The sequence below is a fragment of the Squalius cephalus genome, assembly GCF_949319135.1.
Source record: "Squalius cephalus genome assembly, chromosome: 19".
NCBI classification, from domain to species: Eukaryota; Metazoa; Chordata; class Actinopteri; order Cypriniformes; family Leuciscidae; genus Squalius; species Squalius cephalus.
The window spans coordinates 22,813,581-22,823,613 of record NC_137140.1 but is presented as its reverse complement, the minus strand read 5'-3'; positions in this window follow the sequence as shown (position 1 = coordinate 22,823,613).

Genomic DNA, 10,033 nt, shown 5'->3' with positions numbered 1-10,033 from the left:
GATTCATATTAATTAGCCACAAATTTGCCTTATCGCCTAAATGTAAATAGTTACGAATTGCCATGAGATTGTGTTGTAACCAATATTTGATAGAGCTATATCATGGCAGTTTGAAGAATATATTATTTAGTTATAAAGTGTTGATATTCAGGCTAACAGCGAGTGCGTGGTATTGCTTATAAACAACAGTTCTATTAGCAAAACGTAAAAAATGTACTAACTTACATTTTAGTCTCAATATTGCCAGTTACTTAGTCTATTTTTTTTACTAAGAATCACAAAACAGAATTTTTTACTAAGAATCACAAAACAGAATCAATGGTTCCTTTTCCGAGCAATACACGGTAGTAAAAGTGGTTTAAATGTAACTGATGTAGGCTATGTAACATCTTTGTTGATCCTGGAACAGCATTCTAATTAACCAATCAGATTTGAGGGACAAGTTTACAGTTTAAGTAAAGTTTAGGCTTACAACCAGAGTTTTGTTACCCTGGTAATCCAGAGTTCTCGCGAGAGCACAAGTTGAATTTGCTCAGCGAGTTACTCTGGTGTCGAATAATGATGCTCATTAAATATGCCCCTCGATCTGAGCTGCACCAATCACATCGGGTTATCTGATATAGGCGGGCCAGAGGCGAGCTAAACAGATGACGACAGCGCTATGACGTCGAGTCATTAGTAAACATTGCAAGATTGCTATGGATGAACACCAGTTGTTTGAAACGGCTTTGGCCGCTACAATGAACGAGTTAGACTTGGCTTTTTATCTAAAACAGGAACAGAAGACGCAGCTCGAATCGTTCCTTTGCAAGAAGGACGTTTTTGCTGTTTCGCCGACCGGATACGGTAAGAGTATCACAACAATACGATATTGTTGTGATTGGTCGTAGTGTTATCCAATTGCGTGCAGCGAGATTTTCAAATGCACACTTGGTGCCGCCCCTCGAGCTGGGCGATTTTCATTAGTCGACGCCAGACCATTAATCTTTTAGATTTAGGTCTGGATTTCCAGGCTAGAGTTTTGTGCTTCTACATCAGTGTTATTAACATATCATTTCATAACTTATATCATAACTTATAGCGTTATGGGTTGGGGGTTGGGATATAGGGTTAGGAGTCAATTTTTGGACAGGAATGTTGTTCCAGGATCAACAAAATGTGTGATAGATGCTCAGTGTGGAATACAACGTGTCTTCAGGCAAAAGGAATGGATTCATGACAGTTTAATGCAATATGGTTTATATCGATGCTGTCAGGTGGAACATCTCAGCATTCTTCAGATCTTGAGCAGAAATTGTGTACTAGTGGTAAGATGTAGGATGTCTGCTGTGAGCGGATTCACCTTTCTCACAAAACTGACCTAACACCTTTGCTCAATGAAGCAATCTGAGGCTACTAATCACTGATAAAATGCCCACTTAGATTTCTGACAAAAATCAATAACCCATTGCATGCTCCGGTTCAACTTGAATTGCTAACATTAAATATATCATTCTCAGTTTCAGCCAACCCTGAAAAGTCATGTTCTCCAAGCATCAGATATCCAGATAAACCAAAGCATTATTTATATTGACACAAGGCAACACAAAAGTCATTTCCCGTACTTTGAAACAGGCCCTGCAGAAAATGAGTACAGTGTAACCGAAAGTGAGTTCAATCAAGCAGATTACTAGAAACCAGAGCACTGGAAAGCCTATGATCCAGTAATGGCCCATGAACCTATAAACCCATCTCAAGGGGCCAGCCGCTCAAATAAACTAGATACACCTAAGCAGAACCAATCAAAATCGCTGTAATTGCTCCCTGATCTCAAAAGATGAAATTTAGGTAAGTTATAAAATATTTACAACTGTTCTAGTCAAAAAAAGGCAAGGCAAATATTTACTCTTCTTATAGCTTCTCTATAGCAACCATTCAGGTCATAGGCTACTGTCATTTCCTTCCCTTACTTGATTGAAACATCAAGTATTTCTTTCTTCTCCCAGGATGTGAATAATGTTCTAATCCTAAACTTAATGCCCTCAATGAAATATAACTTCATATTTCAGAATGAAATTAAAAATGAATGTCTATTCCTTCAAAAGATCAGTCAAATGTGTCGAGCTGCTCTAATATTAAAATGGCTCTTGTTTCTTTCTCATTGTCACAGCTGTAGGGGAACTTCTCAAACGTGGCTCCCCAAAATGCTCATCAGTCAAGCTGATATATTAATGAAGACTCCTGTGGGTTTGATTCAGCATTACAAGTAGTTGTATATCATAGCGCTCACACAATTTGGCGATCATTCGGTACAGAGCTTTATATAATGCAAATAAATATATTATAGACCAACAGTTTGATAATACCTCCTCTTGTCTCATACTGTTTGTCTCTTACCATACATCTCATTCTCATCAATATCCATGAGAGTGAAAATTATTGCCTTGCACTCGACGACTGTCCTGGGAGAAATGAAATGATAAACAGATAGAGCTGCTTCATCTCTTGTTTAATAAAGGGTAAGTGGCACTTAGACAGGCAATGCAAAAGCATTAATGCAAAATTCTCCCTCCCACCTTCCCATTCTCTTCAGTCGTTGTCCTCTGAGATATCAAAAAGTGTAAAAAAAAAAATAGATATATATATCAACAACAACAACAACTAAAAACTGAAGAGGAGGGAGGGAAATAAAACAACTCAAGCCACGTGCAAGTGAAAAAATGACGAGAGAGAGTCAACGACAGACGTATGAAGAGTGCTGAGATGAATAGAGCTAAGGATTCGTGTATTCGAGATTAGTTTGGCCTGACATCGGACTACTGGCCCGCAGGCGAACAATTACATTCCACATTGCTGGAAAGGCAATGTTTCACGGAGCCATACATTATTTATTAGTCCTAATACTCACTGCACCTTTTTCGTGTTGGCCACAGCACCGCATTTCTTTCTCTCTTTACGCTTTAGTGCTATTGAGTCACTTGAAAGCCTCTTCTCGAACTTCTCGAAATGTATTAAAATTGGTGTCTAGTTTAATTCCGTGCTGTTGTTTATAATTCATGATCTTAAGATATTAAACTGTTAATGAATTCTTTATCGTAGTGCTCCGACAGTGAAAAAAAAAAGTCTGTTTTAACAAAACATAATTCTGTTTTACTGACAGAGACTAGTTCTGACTCATTGTTGGTAAGATGATCTGGGACTGGCCGGGTATTACAATAAGCCATTTGCGCCATCTATTGGTTGCCATTGGAATATATATATATATATATATATATATATATATATATATATATATATATATATATATATATATATATATATATATATATTAATCCATTATAAGAATGATAAGAATCCAGTCCCAGATCATCTTGCCAACGAGTCAAAACTCTGTCAGTAAAACAGAATTATGTTTTGTTAAAACAGACTTTTTTTTCCACTGTCTCATTTTATCAAGCTTGTATGTTTATGTTGACATAAAATGACATATTAATTGTGTAATATGTAATTAATTAATTCCTATTAATAGATCATTTTCATTGCCATTAAAGTGAAATAACTGAACATAAACATACAAGCTTGATAAAAATGATCATTCTAGAAGAAAATTTCAGATGGCACTTTGAGGCTTTTGCATCTGAAGTCTTTGTATATATATATATATATATATATATACAGTGCAATGCATAAGTGAATACACTCATGCTAAAGTTGACTAAAAAGAGGAATAAAAAATCATATTTTGGAAATTGAACTTAATGCCTTAATTAAAAAAATTAGGAAAAATCCAACCTTTAAGGACACCAATTTTCTTTGTGAATGAATAATGTATCGTAAATAAATAAATGTTCTTCCTTAAAATACATGGTGCATAAGTGAGTACACCCCTATGTTAAATTCCCATAGAGGCAGGCAGATTTTTATTTTTAAGTATTTTTTTTTTTTTTAAATTTAGGATACTATGCATCCTGATAAAGTTCCCTTGGCCTTTGGAATTAAAATAGCCCCACATCATCACATAGCCTTCACCATACCTAGAGATTGGCATGGGGTACTTTCCATAAGATCATCTCTCAATGCAAATCAAACTAGCTTTTAGGCTAACTGAAATAAAACCATGCCAATCTCTAGGTATGGTGAAGGCTATGTGATGATGTGGGGCTATTTTAATTCCAAAGGCCAAGGGAACTTTATCAGGATGCATAGTATCCTAAAATTTTTTTTAAAAAAATACTTAAAAATAAAAATCTGCCTGCCTCTATGGGAATTTAACATAGGGGTGTACTCATTTATGCACCATGTATTTTAAGGAAGAACATTTATTTATTTACGATACATTATTCATTCACAAAGAAAATTGGTGTCCTTAAAGGTTGGATTTTTCCTAATTTTTTAAATTAAGGCATTAAGTTCAATTTCCAAAATATGATTTTTTATTCCTCTTTTTAGTCAACTTTAGCATGGGTGTATTCACTTATGCATAGCACTGTATATATAACCGGAAACCTTGTCTCTCCATATTTTGTCATTTTTATTTGTTGTCATAAATAAATGCTATTGGTCACCTTTTACATCTGTCAGTAGACTCTTCGCCAGAACAAGCCGGACATAATCCCTGTCATGAAGCCATCCAAATAAGGGAGAAGCATAGCTCAGAATTTGGATTCAAAGGCAACATGACCAACCATGGTATCTATGTGTCAAAGAAGGGAAAGGTTTTTGTCAACAGTGTTGAGCAGAAACCAGAAATGATCCAATACTACAATGTGCTGGATGTTGCCACCCTCAATGCCTACACCAACTTCACTGCACAACAACCTTATTACATGGGTCGTGTACAATGCACGACAGCTATTCATCAAGGAGCTGGTCAAAGAGCTTGTCATGCCACATATGAAGAGGCGCTTGGAGGGCACGTCCCACCTTCAAAACCATATGGGAAGATCCTTCGGATGAGACGTTAAACCGAGGTTCTGACTCTTTGCGGTCATTAAAAATCCCAGGATGTCCTTCGTAAAAGAGTAGGGGTTTAACCCCAGCATCTTTGGCCTCTGTCTATCATCATGGCCTCCTAATTATCCCCATATATACTGTCTCCTCTCCACCAATAATCTGGTGTGTGGTGGTGGGTGTTCTGGTGCACTATGGCTGCCGTTGCAGCACCCAGGTGGATGCTAGTGGTGGTTGAGGAGATTCTCCCCTGCCATATGTAAAGCACTTTGAGTGCAGAGAAAAGCGCTATATAAATGTAACCAATTATTAAAAAACAAAACGAAGCCACCACCAGGCCACATGGACATCGGCAGGAGGGGCGCACCAGGCCTGTGTACAAGGAGCACAAACGTGTAGTTGTCATTTGTGAGACATGTAAGCACTGAGATGCCAATTGTATATATCCATGTGATTTTATTTTGTCAGTTTTATTTTCTTTCATTCGGTCACATTCACAACAATTCACAACAGTTGCACTACAGATACAATACAATATCAGTGTTATCATTGATATGTGTTATGTGTGACAAAGTGGCAAATAAACATATTTTAAGTGTTACAGTAAATGTGTTGTTCTAAATGGTTATTTTAACAAAATGTTGTCTTTATTCTTTTGTTTTATCATGCTTGCATAGATGGGTAATTTAGAATAGGGGTCATTTTAGACCCATGTTGTGCATTAGAAGGGGTTTGCATAGCTTGTGCATCAAAGGGTTTCAAAATGATAACAATCTTTTAGCAAATTTATAACCTTATAATTTAAAATATTTTTGCATACATATAGTTAGGGTTATCACACATTATTCAGTATTGATTTTGATAAAATAAATTGTGTATACTTTTGCAGCTTCTGCCCCTGCTCTGTCTTATTTTAATGGCTTGTGTATCTATTGTGAAGAATTGTGAATCATTACTTGCCCAAGAGCAAGGCTGACACAAAGATAAAGATAAAATATCTAGTGGTTTGGAAGCAGATGGAACAGTGATTAGAAAGCATATATTTATCAAGAAGCTCCTGTTCACAGAGAAGCTAACTACGCATAGTTAATGTTGAATGCTACAGCAGGGGTTTTCAATCTTTTACTGTGAAAAAATATATATTTATTATAAATACCAAAAATAATTAAGTTATATTATTCTGTGTCTTTTTTTCCTACTCGTTATTGGCTAGACCAAGTAGAGTTTTTGTTTTTACATTAAAAACTATTTAAAAACATGTAATCTATGTGTTGTTTCTTTTAATTTGTCTATAAAGACATATGATCAATAATAAATAGTTAAAGACTAATTAGGACATTTAAGTAGCTTTTATAAACGTGCCCTGAACGTGACGTGCTCAATAATGCATTTTAGTCTGGGACTTCGTGAAACCGTACTTTTGTACTTTTTTTTACAAAGTAGATTCGTTCCAATTGTATTCATGTCTGGTACAGATGAATCACTAAACTTTAAAGCTGTAAAGTAGCCTAACCAACTAATTGCAAATGTTAAAATGTCTTAACTTAAGATAATTCTACAAAAAATTATTTCAGATCTTAATTTTATTCCTCTTCTTAACTGTTAATTTACTGTTCAATAGCAGAACGTCTAGTACAGTTTATCAGTAAATCACTGATCATATAAGATTAAGAGTTAGGAATAGTTCATCTCTGAATTACAAAAATATTAAGCAATCAAAAAACCATGTCACGACCTTATCCTGTTTAATTTCATTTTCTTTGTTTAATTAGTCTTGCGTCTTGTTCTGTTGATTGTATTCTCTCTGTGTTTACTAATTAATCAACTTACTCTTACTCAGGTACTAATTGTGGTGTCGTTGCACTTGTATCATCCGTCATTTCATCTCAAAATTCTAGGCCTTGACAGCATCCGAGACAACAGGATTCTATGGAAGATACAGTTGATGTAACTGTACACTGCTGACCATGCACATTTCTCTGAATTACAAAGTGACCCAAGTTGAGTCTACTCTACTGTACTGTTAGATGTATTTATTTAGTTAGTTTTTATTTATTTATTTATTATAATCTCATTTTTATTTATTTTACTCATTTATGTTTTCATTTTTAATTATTTTAATCTTATTTTTAATTTCTCTTAATCTTATTTTTTATTACTTTTAATCTTTATTCTTAGTTTTTTTTTTTTTTTTACACTTTTTTACGCTGTTTTTCTCTAAATTTTCCATGACCTTCCTCGAACTCTCTTGCGGCCCCCTGGGAGAAGATGGTCCTCACTGCAGAACATGAGATCCAGAGGGCGGGGTTGGATCCAGATCCAACTCCTCCCACTATATATAGTTTGCCCCCATCAGATGAAGCAGCCTATTGGTGAAGCCCGTGGTCGCCAACGTTTGCTCTTATCAATGTAAGTCTACATTTGATTAATAATATAGTCGAGAGATAGATTCATAATTTAGTGTGCGTCTGTAGGCTAAGTAATGATCACAGTTAAATATATGTTAAGGTTTTCACAGTGGCCATACTTTTTGATAACGCCAAGACATGTTTAACTAGTCCGCTATCCATTAACGGTAGGTCGTTTAATAGCGCTAACCAGATAAACAGCTACTATAAAATGTACATACTGGAAACTTAGGCAATGTGGAGACATATACTGGTCAGCACAGATTTGGCAGAACTCGCTGCAGAAGTCTGGGTGGGTGTCTTCACTGATTATTTTTTATAAGTCCCCTCCTTCTTCCTCGAGCAGGGCCGGCTCTGTAAATCCGGGGGCCCTAAGCAGGATAATTTTGGGGCCCTGCCTTGCAGTGAATAATGGAGTATTGCCACCGCAAACCAGCAACTGTATACAATCTAACCCTTACACATTTCATCTGTACCTCTTTTAACATGATTGCCCACAATTATTTTACTGCTTATTAAAGTACACTCACAGAAACAGTAAAAGTAAAGATTACAGATTTGCCAAATTTCTACATCTACTCTGTCTGAATGCTTTGTAAATTTTAAAACAGCACTAACTGTTTTTGTCCACTAGGCAGCTTAGAACCTTTAGTATTAAAAAATCTTCAATAAAGTTGTTGCATAGGCCTATACTACAGGTGTTTCTGGAGTCTCGATCTTTGAACTTCTTTTCCCTTTTCCACACTTTAAAAAGAGGGAGAAGTTGGACCAGTAATTTCTTTGCTTCCTTCTAAAGTGATTTAAACATATTCTATATTGATGTATCAAAGAGATTAAAAATTCTGCAAAAGATTCTATTTTTAATATATTCCAACTACAAAAACACTACTTCAGCGAACAAGCATTAGCCAAATGTATAGGTTATATAAAATGTTTAGTTATAAAATAAATACATAAATCTAATAAAAACTCTAGGTAACACTTTTTACATTTTACAGAGTCATTGTTGCACATTACATGTAGTTCATACAAAAATAATTCTACAGTTAAAACTGCTTTAAATGTGGATTTCGTTGGAGTAGTGCCTCTACTATGGGATAATGTCCACTTTAACGCATCCTCTGGTTGCCGAGAAACAGCGCCGCTCTTTGTGCATTGTGTAATGTGCCAAGTTCAAAAATTCATGCAAAAATAATTCTACAGTAAAAACTTCTTCAAATTTGGATTTCGGTAGCTCTACTATAATGGGATTTTTTTTCTCCTTTTTTCTGCACCCGATTTCATTTTTGCGGTCAAATTTCCAAGTCCAGGGAAGACAACGATTTTACACGGTTGGTTCTTGACTGTTAAACCCTATTTTTTACAGTCTATGGTTAAACCGCGGCGACACCGGCGAGTACCATCTTTAGTTAGGGGGCCCCCTAGTGGTGGCGGGGCCCTATAAGCAGACGCTTAGTTCGCTTATAGGGAGAGCCGGTGTCGTGCCGAAAAGTGATTGCGCCCAGTCTCTTTACGTCTACAGCTGGATCAAACAGACATAACGGGCAAATAACCATCAGTTGATGTCCGTGGTAATAGCAAAGGTATGTCTGTGTGATACTTTAACGTTTCTTTTAACATAATAATAACAATTGTGGCCAAATAAGTGTTTGCAGTTTATAGCTAAACAGTTTAGTTTATAAACTAAACATTTCATATTTGACAGCTTTTTTAGGTCATAAATGTGAAACGAATGACAAAAATAATCAGGCAAATGAATATACTTTTGTCTAATTTCGCCATTTTGAACTGAAAATAGGCCTGTAATGTGACTAATAATTAGTTTACTGTCATTGTGAGGGGACATTAGCATTTAACAAAGCCATTTTTATCATAGGCACAAGATTAATAATGAATGTGTACATGTTGAGAATTAATATACAATTTGTAGCCTTCAGTAAATTAAAAAAGTTCAGCTTTAGGTGGGGAAGAGGCAGGGCAAGATGAGGAGACTGCTGGTTTTAAAGCTATTTCTTATCCTTTTTTGGCCTTCAAACATCTTGAAATGGACATATCAGAGAAATAAAAAAATTGAACCCCCTAATAACTTTAAATGTAGGACCTCTTTGATTATAAAAAAAATTACAATATTCTCGGGGGAGTCCCCGAACCCGCCTGACTAGCATATCTCACATTCGGGACCTCAGTGATGAAAAACCCTGCCATCTGCATGTTAATGAAACAAGTTAATAGTGAGTATTAGACCCTAAACTAAAGAGTTACTTTTATTTTATTTTATCATACTCTCATTGGGGGCTGAGCCACCGACACAGACTGATTCATGTTCCATACTGGTGGTCACACACATTTCAGTTCAGTTAGAACCAGATGCATATTTGTTGATATTTGTGTTTTGAAAAAGTTTTTGATTCATTGTTTGGACTCCTAACCAATATTCTACATTAAAAATTGTAGTCTTTTTATAGGCTATGGGCTAGTAAAATTCATTTCGGGCTACCAAAATCTGAAGAGTGCCTGCCCGAAGGGCTACCAGCGATTTTGAAATTTTGCGAGCCCTGCATAGGGCCTACCAGTGTGAGTAATTTTGAATGTCCTGTGGTTTCCTCTACTGTTGGTGTTATTCTGCGTGTGCTTACTATGTGCTCCCAATGTGGTTTTCCTTATGTTTTGCCTTCAAAGTTTCCCTACTGTATTCA